Source organism: Columba livia, chromosome 2 (genome assembly GCF_036013475.1).
Source record: "Columba livia isolate bColLiv1 breed racing homer chromosome 2, bColLiv1.pat.W.v2, whole genome shotgun sequence".
NCBI lineage: Eukaryota > Metazoa > Chordata > Aves > Columbiformes > Columbidae > Columba > Columba livia.
In genome coordinates this window covers 68,437,599-68,452,936 of record NC_088603.1, presented here as the reverse complement: position 1 = coordinate 68,452,936, position 15,338 = coordinate 68,437,599, and the positions used below count along the sequence as shown (strand labels likewise).

The following is a 15,338-nucleotide window of genomic DNA, read 5'->3' as shown; positions in this document are numbered from 1 at the left end:
TTCACTCATGCTGCATATTGGAAACAGTCTGGTGCCGTTCCCTGAACTGCGCTCAGACTACATGGTGGAATGCTAGCTCACCAGGTTGTCCAAAGGAGTGTGATACTAATTAAAGAGTACGGACCGTTGCATGGTAGAGCATGTGGCCATGCACTAGTCCAGTTCAGTTTACTACAGGGCTTCACTGTTACGAAAAAGATCTGTAGGTTTTATTTAAATGGGACAAAAGCTGTTGTATATATCCACTGTGGACTGATATTTCTGTAAATTATATCCGAGTCTGTAAAAGAAAGTGACATTCTTTCAGTGGAAATTGTAAACCATCTCACATGATGTAACAGGGTTTCTGGTGCTGCTACAGAGCTTTGTTTACAGAGCCAGCCTCTCCTCAGTGGTGCCCACTGGCAAGACGAGAGGCAATGCGTGTGAACTGAAACACATTAAATTCCACCTGAATGTAAGAAAACACTTTTTTTTTTTCCTGTGAGGGCGGTGGAACACTGACACAGGTTGGCCAAAGAGATTGTAGAGTCTCTGCCCTTGGAGATGTTCAAAACCCAACTGGACATGGTCCTGGGCAACCTGCCTTGGCTGAGCAGGAGTTGGACTGCATGATCTTGAGAGGTCCCTACAAGCCTCAACCACTCTGTGATTCAGTGGTTCTGTACATTACATTGTCGCTACATAGTATCTTCCTTTGAAAGATCTCAGAGGGCTTTAAAAATTACGGTAATAGTTTATTTGATGGTCATAAGCATTGTTAAAGCTCATTTATGTAAGTGAAAGGCATGAAAAGACAAATTCAGGGATGAAGCAAAATCCTATCCAAGTTACACATCAGAACTCTAATTATGATCTCACACTGGCTTTATTGCCATAAAATTCTACTGACTTGAGTGGAGCTGTCCCTACTTAATACCACTGTAGAGGGAAATAGACTGTGGAGTAAACTAATCAGAGACAAGTGGCAAAGTGCCATAGCCTGCATTGATTTGGCATTTATAGCAAATTGACTTCAGGCAGCAAATACAGTGGACTCACTGCCATTAGCATAATTAGGATTTGTTACCACCAAAACATGGTGAAATTTGGCCTTGAGTTGTAAACCCCCATGGCCAAAGTCATACAGAGGGTCATTTTTAGGGTTGGTACTGAAACCAAAAAGGAGTTCTCAACTACCATCTCAGGGTGTGTTCAGCATGGCAGAACCTCACGTCATACTCTATGTTCAAGCTTCTCCTCTGCTCCCATGAGGTTTTCTCTGTGTGTTGTATACACGTTGCCTGCAGGCCCACAAAGTCACTTCATTAGCTTCTTCCTAGCCTCACCCTATGTGGTTATCCACAACACCACAAAGCCCAGTAGGGGAGGGGGCTCTCTGACTATTGACCCTATATATTCTTTTTCCCTGCATCTCTAAAGAAGTTCCTTGATGTGGCTATCGTGGCTTCTTGGACTTCTTTTGGGAGGGGTGGGCATTTCTAGGGCCTCTCATATTCCTCCTTCTGAATCTTGCTTTGGCCCTGGAGCCTCATGCACACCCATGTTCTTGCATCCATTGTCCGCTAAAATCATTAGACAGCCTGACTACTTGGCCTCCTCATCTCAGATTGAGGGGTAGAAGACTTTTGTCTTGATGGGGCATAAACTGATTTACCAGGATTGTCCAAAAGTTACTAGACCAAACAGCAATGTAAGTGATAAATAAGGATTTATATTTCCAGATAAAGAAATAAATGCAATAGTGCATCATTGCAGAAGTATTTGGGCCAAGAAGGACTCCGCAAAAATGAACTTCTGGAGTTGCCTGCGTACCAGCTGATGATTTTTTGTCAGCAAATCACTGAATAACATGACAGTGCATGAGAATTTCACCACGTGACAAACCAGACTCTACCAGGTCAGACCATGCCCCCTTCTCCCCACAGTGTTTGCATTCCAACTTGGATGCAAGCTTGCACGTGAATTTGATCCATCATTTCTAGCCTGGAAACTCCCAAGAATCAATTGTCAGTTCAACCTTCGCATGCAAAGACAGGATAATACTGGGTTCAAGAAGCAATTTTGCACAAATGTTTTTCTTGCCAACAGTTGATTTTCAGTATGCAGTAGAGAAGTCACAGCACTGCTGGGGCGGTGCAAATACTAATATTGCTATTTGACTCTTTATTTTTTAGTTTATTGTAGTTTTTTTTTCAATGTACCTGTATCAACATGCTGTTTCCTTCATGTTAACATATTTCTTGTGGAATTACTGAGTTGTGGGTTTATCCCTGAGTTTGTGTTGCTAAGGATTAAAGCGGATAACATGGGGGAAAAAAAAAATAAAGCAGTTCTCCTGTACTTAACACCATTGATTTGGTCAGTGCCTCGGGCATAAGACAGTCTAAAGTCCTGAAAGTCCATTTCTTGCTTATGGAGAAGAGTCAGGACGTTGCCCCTTTTAACCCTGGTAATTGTTTCTTTTGGTGTGGTGCCCAAAGCCTGTGTGAATAAGCACTCTGGCATTGCTATATGAAAGAAATGAAAAGCACTTTTTTTTTTTTTTTTTTTTAATTATGTAACCAAATAGCATTTTCTTTATTTTCTGGGCTTCTCTTGACATTTTTGTGTTGGGTGGAAATCTTGCTACAAATTTTAAACTGCAAAAATGTTTCTAAACTATGAACATCTGGTAATGACTAGCTTTCAAACCCAATTTAATCTTTATTTAAAGAAAAACCTAGTAACTTTGCTGCCCAACTGCACCATCTACAGGCAAAAAAACCCCATGTTGTTGATATTACAAAATGTTAGAACTGTATTAAGCACTTTCTTTAATCGTTGCAGTTAATAAATAAAAGTAGAATTTTCCAGTTTTAATCTTAATAAGTATGAGGGGTTTATGTCTTTTGTGTTTAAAATTACATTTCCCACAACTTTAAATACCTTGTACGCTTTGGCCAAGGAGTTTTGCTTCTGCAAAACTTGTGTTAATTTGCATCTTATCATAGAAATAGAGAACAAGATTGGCTTGGTCCTTAACTGCATCTTAGGAGTTTAATGGGATGTAGATAAAAGCTGCTGCATTTATCAGCTGTCACACGCTTTTTCATAAAGACACCTACATAGGGATTATGATTAACATCAACTCAGTTGTCACCAATATGCCTTTTTTACCCGTAATTCCTCACTGCCTAAAGTTATTCTTAAAATGACCTAGAAAATTCTGCTTCTCCCACAGCAAATAAAACCTTGCTAAATATCCTCATATATCATTACGATAAAATGGGAAGGGAAAATTTTATGCCCCAGCTTGTAAAATATGCACTAATTTTGCAAGGCTGTTCAAAACCTGAAGATTATTAGCATGTGAGGCCACAGTAGCTGCACATTTGTAGCTATTGGCTTGTGTCTAACACGCAGTTTCGGTGTCCATGGTATTTCAGTAATCAAATAGGACATATATGACATGAAACTGATGTAATTAATTGCCCTCCTCTTTTTCAGGAAGAAAGCAGATCCTCTTTACGTTTTCTCCCCTTCCTGTGAACACATATATTTTTAAAAATATATATCCAGGGATAAGCTAAAGTGAAATGCAATCTGTCAGGAAAGTTCGAACGCATTTAAGTGATTTTGTTCTGGGAGGAGAACAAGACCACTTCTTTACTTCAATTTTAGGCTTGTATGTAGTGCCTTTGCTGGGAAACTCTGTGGAGCAAGAACATTATTTGTCGCAATGTGTGTTGAGCACCCAGAGTCAGTCAGGCATGGATCCTGATTACAGTCTTTTTGCATTAGTATAATGAAGACTTCTGAAAATATTGCATATTTTTGGTCTGTTATTCCACATCCTTGCCTAACAAATTATTATTTTGCATTTTGATTTGCACCTACCCATCTCTCCCCTTTTCCTGAGCTGCTGTGCAGCAGTGCCAGTTTCTGACGTTAAAAGAGTTGGCATGTTTCACCCCTGCTGTCCATATTTCAGCAAAGGCAAAAGTCACTTCCATTCATGGCTTGCAGAGTGCTTTTGGATCCTTCAGGATGAAAGGTGTGATATAAATATAAGATACCATTCATTCCCTTTTTTCCACAGCACACACAGTGCTAATAGGTTTTGCTTTCATCTTGAGCTCCCCTGACTAAATTGTCAAACATCTCAGTAATACTTGAATGTTTGCTTCGGGCACAGTCATAATCACTGTTCTGTGAGCTCGGTCCCTACAAAAGGATGGCTATTCTCCAGGCACACAATTGTCTCTCCTACTACCAAATGCCTCTTTATTCTTACCATCATCAATAGCTTCTCTTAAAATTTCCCTGGAGTTTCCTTGCTTTGGTCTAATTCTCTGGATTTGATTCAGGTCCCATTTCCCATTTGCCATGTCCGTTCACCTGCAGTACAGCCTGTGCTGATCCTGTATCCCGAGCAGAAAGGACCAGCATAAGGGTATTTCTTTGGAATTCTGAGACTTGTGTCTGCTTTTCTTCCTTCCACTGTGTTTAGATGGCAACGGCGCTTCCTCTTCAGGCAGAGTTCTGTGAGGAAAGCAATAATCAGCTTCTCCCAGCTATCTAAGCTACTACCCCCATTCTCTTCCCAGAAAGAAAGAGGAAAAACACAATTGCTTTTCTGAGCCCTTCTGCCCAGCTCTGTGGGAAAGGAAATAATTAGCCTCATTAAGCTACAAGGCCAGCAGCCCCTTGCTTTCCCTGCAATCCCCTTACTTGGCCCCACTGTGTTGGAGCTGCAACGAGTCCCACAGCAAATAGGGCTGAGCAGGCGACTGACTCTGGGCTGTAGCCACATCGCCACTCACTGTGCTTTTTCATGTGCTGCCATGGTCCCCACCCAAGGCAGCACAACTGGCCCTTACAGAGCTCTGATGGGAAATGCAGAACATGATGGGGCATTTCCTCGCACTCCCCCTTTTTCAATTCTCATTATTTTAGCTCAATTATTTTTGACTCCGTGTTTGTGGACCATCTTGCATTCAACTGCAGGCTACTTCTTTTCATCCTGACATACCGCTGTCAGGTGGTAATATATTGTTCACCAGAGCGAGAACTTGTCAAGAAAATCGATGAGCTGCAGTGTCGCTTTGGAGCCAGGCAAACAAGTCTTTTGGAATTTGTTAAATGAGATGTGTGGGGCTACACTGTCATGTGGAGGAAAAGACAGGAATAAATAAATGGCTATAAACATTCTGATCTTTGAAATTGATCTACTCGAATTACTGTGTCTGGTGCCCAACTTGGCAAAAAGACATCTTTCTTTACTCCCGATTACTTTCCTAAGCCTACATTTGGGCCATGGTAGAGAAGTCTGGTATAGTCCGTGGCATAGAATCTAGCTTCCCCTCATGCAAGTGTAAACTGGGACTACTTCTGTAGGAGCCAAAGATGGTGTCATCACATAAAACTCGTATGTGTATGATCAAAAGGAGTTATTGTTTTCCTTTTGCCACAGCCCAGAACAGATCTCGGAAATGCAGAACCATTTTCATATTTAAAAAACACTTGATATTTAATCAGAACAGAAGTGTGGCATGCAAAGAACATGGGCATAAATCTGAGCTGAGCTGTGGGAGACATTAATCGTGAATTATGCTGATAAAGAACAGCTGTATTATTACATCAGAAACCATGGAAACAAATAATTAATTTGCTTTCATTAATTTCCCAATTCTTTCCTGGCAAAAAGTCCAGAAATGCTTAGACTACAGATCTAATTGCCATGACAAGAGTGTATGCATTGAGAGATCGTATCAATTACTGGGCCATCAGATGTCATTATGCTGCTGCAGTGTTAAGACACCACCCCCCACACACACTCTCTGTCTCTTTTTTTCATTGGTTACTAACAGGGAGTCTGAGGCAAAGAATGTGATAAAATGTTGATGGTAATTTTCTTATGTAATAGAAAGGAGTCTGAGTCCATTTCGGAATCTCAGCTGAGCAGGGTTGCACACAGCTCTGAAGTGGAAGGGAGGAACGGCATACAATGTTAATTCTTTCTTGAATGACAACACTATGGAGGCCACAGCTTCTTTGTCATCCTGGTCATCCTAGATTATGAAAAAAAAAGGGTAATACCTAGGTTTAAATTCACTGGCTCACGTTAAACAGCTGATCCAAAGGACTTGGAAGCTGAATTGGGTGTCAGAGGAGAAGTGTAATGGAGGGATGATGGGTTGTGTACCAAACATTTTTGAAGGGAGGATGCAGATTCCACTTGCCATGCTGGTGAGGAGCACCATGCCCCTGATACCATGGGCAGTGCAAGCCAGGGGGCAGGGAAAATGCTGTGGCACACTCAAAGCTCAGCTGCCCCTGGCTCCCAATGGGCCATCTCATGCAACAGCCCCTTCCAGGAGGGCGCTTGTCACTAACTTCTCTGCTCAACGGTAGTTCATAATAGCATCGCAGGATATGATGGAATGTGTGGTGGTGGACTTGGCTGGAGGGAAAATGCATCCAAAACCTTGTCCAGCTTGTCCATGTGACAGGTGGAGCTTTCTTCCCTTATATGCCTCTGATGCTGGAGCATGATGTGGGTTTAAATTTGTGTTCTAGAGGACAATAGGGACTTAGACATACACAGAGTATATACATATGAAAACTATACATCACAAACACTCCTACTGCAGCAAGCCTACAAACTGAGGAAATTATTAGTAACCGGTAGATATTCAAAGGACAGAGTGGAACTCCAGTTCCTGGGAAATTCAGGCTGAACCTCTTCTTCTGGAGGATGTAGTTCTTATGCTTATAAATGTTCTAGTGCCTTTGAATGAGGCAAATTTTATTTCAGTAGCAGGCAGATCAGAAATCTTGGCATTGTTTTTTGTCATGAAACATTCTCGACAGGTATATATGGCTGCTACTTGAAAATTCCTACTGCATTGTTGAAACATTTCCAGGCATCACTTAATCAGGTGAAGGAGATCTTACATCACTCCTTGTTCTCACTCAGGTTTGCCAATTATAGCTTGTCTAGAATTTTGTCTCCTCTTACTCACAAACGTGTCTTCAATTCTTGCTAAGTTCTGCAGCTAGGCTGAGTGATCAGAACCAACATTTCTGAATGTGCAGTATGTGCTCTCTCCCTGTGCACCATGATGGCCACACTGATGACCACCATCAGCCCACCAGCCTGGCTGGATATCGGTCTGGTGTTTTATTTAGCATGGGCCAGGAGGGCTTAAGAGGTAGGGAGTGCATAGCTGCATGTCATTTCTTCATTACATGGCACAGGCTACACATCATGTACCAGGTAGTGCTGGGAGGAGTGCCAGCTATTTAGCTTCCCTACAAAATCTGTGCCTATGGAATGACATGGGGAAGCTATTTACGTACAGTTTATAAATTCAGTTTTATACCGGGGGCTCTTTATGCGTAACCACTGGTTGAACTGGACTCTGTTTTGGATATCTGCTTCTGTTTTTCTCCCATGTTACACTGGAATCTCAGATGCTGGAGAGACACCAGACTGCCCTAACAGGGAAGCTACTTGAGGTGTTTTCTTTCAGGCCAACAAGCTGGCTTCTTCCTCAGGACAGGTTTATCAGAGAGTGCTTATCGAGCACAAAAATCATCTTGTAGAAGTCCTCATACTTAATAGAGTAGGTGCTGTTCTATTTGGGTCACGCAGTTCTACAGCCTCAGAGCTGTTATTAGAGCTGACTCTGATGAGAAAGACCAGTGGAGATCTGACATGCTGCTTGTTTTCTAGCTATATCATCTTTTGTGCTCTGTCTCTTAAGGGAAATGCAGCAGTGCTGAAAATTCTGCATGAAGTCTCTTCTTGGTTGAGGGAGTGTGTGCCACATTTGCGACACACTACACTAGTGCATGTTTATGAAGAGGTGACATTCAGGAGAAGTGAGAACTTGAGAGAGACATTGCTGCTTCTAGTGCCTAAGCATCTGGATGAGAACATCAAAGAGAAGGCTAAGACATTTAAAAGCCATCTGAACTTGGTCCAGGGCAACCTGCTTTGTTGCGAGCGGGTTGGACCAGATGACTTCCAGAAGTCCTTTCCAACCTTAGTCATTCTGTTGTTCTGTGATGTACACATGCATATGGACTACATACCTTATCATGCAAGACCTGGAAAATATCTTCATTGTTAAAGACCTGTGGACCTAAAAGCATGCAGGAATGAACATCTGAGCCTTTCACAGCGATTTAGTAAGCACACAGTAGGGAAAGCTACCAAGAGCTGACATGACAGTCTCTTACATAATGCAGAGGCATCAAATGGGCAATGATTGACATCCACTTGTCCACTTCTGGGACAGCACAGCTTCTAACAAGTCAGTGATGCCACAGCTGTAGCTTCAAGTGTTTTGGCAGGTGGGCATTGTTGCTGGTGACATTGAGCTTGTAAGATTTGTTGGTAAAGAGCAGGCCTACATGCAGCATGGCCACAACAAGTCCAGTCCTTACTTGGCCACGCCTTTGTGTCAGTCTGTGTTTCACAGGCTCAGATTTCACATTTGGCTACAAAATTCATCCAACTGGTGTAACTTACCCCCAGCTTTTTTCCTCCTCTCCTTCTTCCTCCATGCTTCCCCAGACCCTTTCATTGAAAAAGTCCCTCTGCCTGTGCCTCTGTGTGATGACTGCATTCAAAGTGCTGCTCAACTTGAAAGATAATCCAGTAAAAGAACTTTTATTTATCCCTTGATCTTCTTTCATGTGTGCCGACATGAATGGCTGGGCCAAAGCTTCAGTATGAAAGACACAAGCACTGGAGCAAGTGAAGGCATAAGTGCATTTGAGAAACACACATTGCAGCATCTCTACAAACTATGGGTGTGCTAGAAGGATTGCAGAAGGGTTCAGAAGTGGTTGCAAATATTAGATGAGTTTGGTGGTATTAGACAGGTTGGGAAGTAGGGCATCAGTGAGTGGGAAGGACTTACTGGTTGTCAGAGTACAGTACACTGTGTTTTCCTCAGCCAGGAAACTGCAAATTGCTCTTAGTCTTTAGCAAAAGCTCAGTCTCCTCTGAGTTGTAGGAGACTGAGCATCACCTCTTCAGTCAGGAGCAACTGAGCCATTGCCATCCTGGGGGATTCACAAGCTGGAAGGGGGAAAAGCCACTTTCAAACCATTCAAGAAATGCCCTCTGTGTGTCAGTCTCCCCACTCCTTTCATCAGTGCCTTGTACTGGGATGCAAAGGGAATGAGCCCTTGCAGCAAATCTCCCTGCGGCTCTGGCTCTCTGCCCACTGCCAGCAGCCCACAGACCCCTGCTCATGGGCACAGAGCTCATGTGGCTCGGAGGGGTTGGAGCCAGACACCCACCTCACACCACAGGCTGGGCAGGCCGGGAGCCAGTCCCTGCATTTGGCTTTGTGTTGGTGCCAGCACTTCAATGTATGGAGAGATTCCCACTGGGAAATGCAGATGCCACATCTTCCAGAGTCTCTTTTGGTCCTTTTTAAGTTGGTCATGTGTTGTTGTTGTTGTTGTTTTCCTGGTTAAGATAACCTGTTAACAACATAGTAGGAAGCTATTCCCCATATCTCTCCACCACTTCATTACACCCTTTGGATGCTGTGACGTGACTTATTGCTTGTGACAAAGGATACCTGCAGAGGGCAGCTTTACTCTTGCATCGTAGGTCTCCGCTTCTTGCTTTGTGTCCCCATCAGCGCTGCTCAGAGCACTGCGGAGTTCTGTCTTTCCCGCAAGAGAAAATATCAATTTACATCATATAATTTTTCTCTGTTTCTTTTTGTCTAGACTGCCTGTGACCCAATCTACTATAATCTCTTTGGCTGAACAACATAAAGTTCATTTTTGAGGCATGTGATTACAAGGTTCTAGAGGACACTAATTAGGAAGAATATCTGGGGAGAGAATAGGGATTAGGAAGTATCTGTCAGTCAGATGCCTGTCAGCCAGCAGAATAATAATAATTAATCATAATTAACAATACGTTTTGTGTCAGCAGTGCATCTTATCTGAGGACTCTACAAGCATTTTGTATTTAATCTGCACTGCTCCTTCTGAGGGGAATAGACATGATAAAATATTTAGAACAAAATTTGCAAATGGCATTTCGGAAATGAGACCCCTAAGGCAGTTGTATGCAAGCACCAAAAGAAAGTGGCTGGTTTCCAGACGTGCTGAGCATCTGCAAAGCCCAGAGTTTGTGTGCCAGTATTAACCGAGATGTCTTTTAGCACAGACAACGTGTGTGCCGCCTGTTTCTTAGTAAAGGACAACAACTTTTCAAGTGATATACAGGCTGTGCTGGGAAATGCAAGTCTGACCCTCTGGACATGACTGGATTTACCTCTCATCTGTGCCATTTGCATGCAAGCATGCATTCCGCAAGGGAAGAGCCTGATCACACATACAGGACCAAGTTCTTATGTGTGAGCTGGACACAGGTTGAGGGATATGCAAGGCCAAGCATGCCACAGGTCAGTTCACCTGCAGATATTCCAGTTACAGTTTTTCTTAACCATGGCAGGAATGCTTTGAATACAGCTGGAACACTGCCAGCAATGATGGAAAGTGTGCTGTTTACAGGACTCGGTGTACCTACTCCTGCTAAATCAGCTCTCAAATCATTGTACAGACACTGTCCAAAGCACTAAGAAATGCTCTAGTGAACAAGATAGCAGGTTGCTTTATAAGTCGAACTTCTGTGTCACAAACAAAACAATAGTGTTGAGAAAAAACTTCCCGTAGTTTTGTGAAATATCTTTTCTAGCTACACTTTTTTCAGTGTTTCCCCCTCGCCTCCCGCTTCCCCCAATAGGATCTCAGGATGTGTAATGCTATTTTTAGTAGCACCAGAAAAAACCCAAATAATTTTAAAAATCCAGAGTTTGAGCTCACATGTACAATGCCTTACTGCCACATTTCCCACACACAGATTATTTCTGTCATTTTTGTACTCAACAACCCTGAAAACAGAAGTGTTACACCCTTAAAGCTCAGCTCCCTCCATCTCTCCAGGCTCACTGGAGACATACATGCCATTTCAGATGAAAAGTGTTTGTTTTGTCCAACTAATAGCAGGGTTAGTCACTTAATTGGATGCTACTCCACCTCTTGCAGACCTCGCAATTTTTTTGCTAACACAAGTTAACTGAATAAAGGCAAATAAAACTGTGCCACAAATGACTCTCCACAACCCCAGGGTGAATAGCCCTTCTTGGCCTGTGTTCAGCCTTTTTTGTTCTTCTTCTACCACCATCACAACAAAGAACTGGTATACTCCGTAGGGAGGGAAGCCTAAACTCTGCCACGTGATCTCCTAGGTCCGTAGCACAATGGTAGAAATCCTCCAAGTTCTGTAACAAATGCAGATTAGTTAGAAAATCCCTCTTTAGAATTGATTTAAGTATGGAGAGAAAAAATACATCCAGTGTTGCAGCTTTAGTGCTACTTATGTGAGATCAAAAATTCTTTTCTCTTTTTTTTTTTGCTAGTTCTCATATTTTCCATTTCTGCTATACTACAGTGCTTTTGAACCAGAATAACACAAACCCCTAGAAAATGATGGATATAGGATGAAAGGTTAGGAGTTCCGGCAGTGAAACAAGCAGCAGATTATAGATTCGTAATGTCCTTTTTGAGTCTCAGAGTTATCACCACTTTGTAACGGTCAAGCTTCACAGTACTCCTAGCTATTGTTTCAGCTTGCCTGGGAATACAGGCAGAGCATTCTACACTGGTGACAATCTGATACTAAAGTCAGTAGTAATAACTGCCATGACGCCCAACACATTTCCTCTGTCTTCAAAGATAAAATTGTGCTGTTCTGTTCAACACAACATGTTAAAACCTTGTTTGTAGATTTGGCAACATGGTTGCAGAGGTTTCTGGAGGTGTTGAGAGCCCACTGTGACTTTTCTCCAATGCTCAGATGGAGAGATGTAGTCTCAGCTCCTTCAGAAATCTTTCTTTAAATTTTATGCAGAAAGGTCTTTTTATTTCCACAGATGTTACTGTCCTTTCCACCCTATAGGCAGTTTCAACTGTGCTGTGACTAAATCCACTTAAACCACAGTTACCCTGTGCTTGCAGAGGACAGTGTCACTTGGGGCAGGAAGTGAAAGTTCATCCCTTAGGAAAGAGCTTGCCATGATTTTGCAAGGCACAGCAGTAACCTGGTAACCGACTTATCCATTCCTGTTACATTTTCTAGGTCAGCATGAATCATTCTTAAGGGAGCAAATTTAAGCAGGCAAGCTGAAAGGACTGTAACTACCCTGAGCTCCCCCTTCCCCAGCTCGCACTGCCCAAGGAGAGCTTTGTACTTCCATGGCACATGGTGCAGTCAGTGTGATGCGTTCCCCATCCCTCCCCCCATCTTCTCGGCGTGCTGCACACCCCGGCTTTACTATTGACTGCAAAGCTAACAATGATTCTGGGTCTAAAGATCCCATCCCTGGCACCCCACTGAACAAATGCAGAATAAAATAAGATAATAAGGCAATTTCAGTCTGAGTCAGGAGACAGGAGGTGTATATGTAAGGGCACAAGGAACCAGTGGGAAGACACTGCTCAAAATAAGCAGCAGATTCCAAAGCAAGGTACACAGCAGAGAGGAAATTCTGGTATACACTCCAGTCTAGCCTTATGTTAGACATGAGAAGGAATCCATGAGCTTGGAAATATGAAGGGTTCTCCCACTACACACATTTGAAGATAGTGACATACATATGAAAACAGTACTCTTTCCTTATGCTGTGAACAACAGCATCAGCAGCACGACTCACTTTTATCCAGTTGAACAATACTTTCCTAGAAGACAACAGTGTGTAGCATGTAAATTTGACCACACTGCAATATTTCTTTGGTGTTATCTCTGAATATACTGTGGGCCAGAGTCTTGGCTGTTTTAAAACCTGAGGTTCTCACACCATAAAGCTAAAAAAAATGTGCTGGCACGAGTGTCATGGTCCGTTTGGCGATGGACTCATGATGGTTCTTTTAACTTGATCTCAGAGTGCAAAATTAAGGCGACCAAAAACCAAGGGGTTATAATTCAATCAAACAGTGTTACTTTATTAATTTGCCCATAAAGCAGCATGCAATAGAGAGAGAGAGTAAGAAAGAGAAAGGGGAAAGAAACGAGGAAAAGTAAAGGAAAAGATGAGAAAATGCGGTTGCGTTTATCACCAGTCCAGTTCCAGAAGCGTCCCTCTGGTCTCCGGGTCCAATGGAGTCTGGCCGGTCCTCCGTCATGGTTCGGGATCCTCTGGTGGGAAGATCTTCCATGGTGTCCATTCTGGAGTCACCTTTTATGCTTCTTCACCCCACCTTGTTCCCATTGTTTTCGCAGCCCAGGCTCGTACTGCGCAGGGTCGAAAGATTCACTCTTTCTTTTGCCAATGCTTACGTGTCCAGCATTCAGGGGTCTTTCTCTAGTCCATTGGGTGACCTCAGGACCCTTGGCGAGCTTCTGGGCAAGCTCCTTTTCATTGGCCATTGTTTGAGGGAATGGGTGAGGGACACGTGTAACTGAGGCAGCAAGTGAGAACACATTCTTCTGGACAGTGGCTATTGTTTCTGGGTCGAAGAGACCCTCATAACAATAGCTTTCAGGGGGCAGGGGCTGGTTTGGCTGGAGAAGCAGCCAAAGTCCACACAACAGACATTGTTAGCAGGAGCCACCCCGTATCGGAGAAACAGTGCAACACAATGCTTCTCCTCGGGCCTCTCTCCAAGTCATTGTCCATGGGTTCTTTCAGTCTCAGCTTCAGTTCTCTAGGTTCTTGATGGTGATGTTCAGGCAAATACTGCTCCATCTTTGGACCAACTCTCACACACGAATTACAGACTGCAGTGACTTGACTTGGGCTGAAGACCAACAGGGTGTGACATACTGATTAACATTCAGTCTTGGTCCAGCAGTTTGTGGGCAAAGAGCATCTCTCAGCAGGAATAAACAATGAAAAACAAAGAACGTATCTTAATCAATTATGTGGAGTATTTCCTAGCCCACAGTAATCACCAGTTAGGCATGTTCTATTCTTTTGTGATGAACTTCTTTTTTGACCTTTTATAAGACACTTCACTTCCTCATGCCTCAGTTTCCACACAGGGGATAAAAATATTTCTTTAACTTGCAGAGATGTTGTGTTGATTAATTAATGCCCATCTGTACTTTTTAGGCTCTTGAGATGACAAGTGCAATGTATGCATTTACTTTTAAAACTGTGTTTGACTATCTTGCTAAAAAAGACATCATTTGGACCACCACCAGTGTGGGGAGGGAAGAGTTATCAGTGGACAGAGGAAATGAAAAGTCAGCATATCTTGTGCACCCCTCAAAACCTGCTCTTCCAGGACTTGCTCAATGCTCATCGCAAGACCAGAATATCTGCAAAATACCTGCTGTCTCTATCCAGGTTTAATTTTGGCTAACCTTTATTCAGGAAACAAATTGTGACAGCTGCTGTTCAAACACAGGGGGCCTTGTGTTGATGTCAGTAGTTGTATGAGAGACAAATTTGGCTTGCTAGCCCATTTTAATGAGTGCATGAGTGTACATATCTCCTCTGTGTAACACTGAAACAGCGTTGAAGCAGGTCAGGTTTTGGTTTAAATTCCTCAGTCTCTGGGGTTCTTGTTTCCTGCAGAAGAAATCAGCTCTTCAGCAAAATGTATGTCACTGTAGCAGAATCAGGGGTGCCACCTGCAGTTAGAAAGCTGGACTCCACAAAATGATGCCTTTGCTTTCAGGGACTGCATTGCATCTCCTCATGGAGCCTCTTGAATGTGGGTCTTTATTTTGAAAGAGAAGTCCTAGTTTGTTCTGTTGGAGAAGCGCTCATTGTTTCTCAGATTGCCGCATAGGGCAAGGTGAGTAGACTTTTTCTTCTAATCTGCCTGTGCAACAACTCCAAAAAGTGTGTGTTAAGGAGAAACAACTGCACTGTGCAGAGGACATCAGGCTCTAAAGTGAATTTTTAGTTAAAAAGAACGCATGGGTTGAACGTGCAGCTGAGCAATATCTGAGAGGCTATGGAATTCAGGATTTTCCTAGATCTAAGAGGTTTACATTTTTAGGTGGAGAATAGCTGTGCCCCATTGTAATAAAGCTGAATGGTTTATTGGCCTGTGTACAAACCCTTGATTTTGGCAAATAACGGCTGACTGGGAAGCTGGAAGCCGTGTGCTGTGCAAGCAGTCTGTAAGCCTTTTGTCATTCTGAATGTTGGTTCAAGCAATCTTTCTTTGACAGCTCATTTGCATCTGAGCTATCCCCAAAGAGTCTGAGAGTTTGGAAATAATAGAGATGACATTTGGGTAAGTGTTTAAAAATGCGCAGCAGCAGCATGCTCGGAGGCTTGCATTAACAAGCAGAAAAGAAT

At 42.9% G+C, this 15,338-nt stretch overlaps 1 long non-coding RNA gene across 2 annotated transcripts; it reads right to left on the bottom strand.

The window, feature by feature from the left end:
* Window positions 1–5,159: 5,159 nt before the first annotated feature.
* On the bottom strand, window positions 5,160–14,496 carry LOC135578528 (uncharacterized). 2 transcript variants are annotated; one of them, XR_010470250.1, is made up of 4 exons: window positions 13,141–14,496; window positions 9,588–9,674; window positions 9,301–9,486; window positions 5,160–9,076 (listed from the first exon to the last, which is right to left on the bottom strand). It is a non-coding gene; the product is annotated as an uncharacterized LOC135578528 (long non-coding RNA). The 2 variants fall into 2 exon arrangements; XR_010470249.1 differs by having other exon boundaries at window positions 5,160–9,486.
* Window positions 14,497–15,338: the final 842 nt, after the last annotated feature.